This window comes from Etheostoma spectabile, unplaced genomic scaffold (genome assembly GCF_008692095.1).
Source record: "Etheostoma spectabile isolate EspeVRDwgs_2016 unplaced genomic scaffold, UIUC_Espe_1.0 scaffold362, whole genome shotgun sequence".
NCBI classification, from domain to species: domain Eukaryota; kingdom Metazoa; phylum Chordata; class Actinopteri; order Perciformes; family Percidae; genus Etheostoma; species Etheostoma spectabile.
In genome coordinates this window covers 216,725-216,951 of record NW_022605592.1, presented here as the reverse complement: position 1 = coordinate 216,951, position 227 = coordinate 216,725, and positions in this window count along the sequence as shown.

The following is a 227-nucleotide window of genomic DNA, read 5'->3' as shown; positions in this document are numbered from 1 at the left end:
TAGCTCGTTCTCAATGGAAAACACTGCTCCAACAGCCACTAAGTGACCAGAATCTCCAAAAGAACTACTTCCTGTCCCTGTTCTGTAGCCCTAGGCTATAAGAAGTCTCCCAGCTAATAAAAATATACAGGTTATGAGGTGGTGTCCAATGGGTTGCAATCATCTTCTTAACAGCTGGAAGTCCAGCAACTACAGCACGTTTCTGAGTCCCAGAGAGCTGGAAGGCT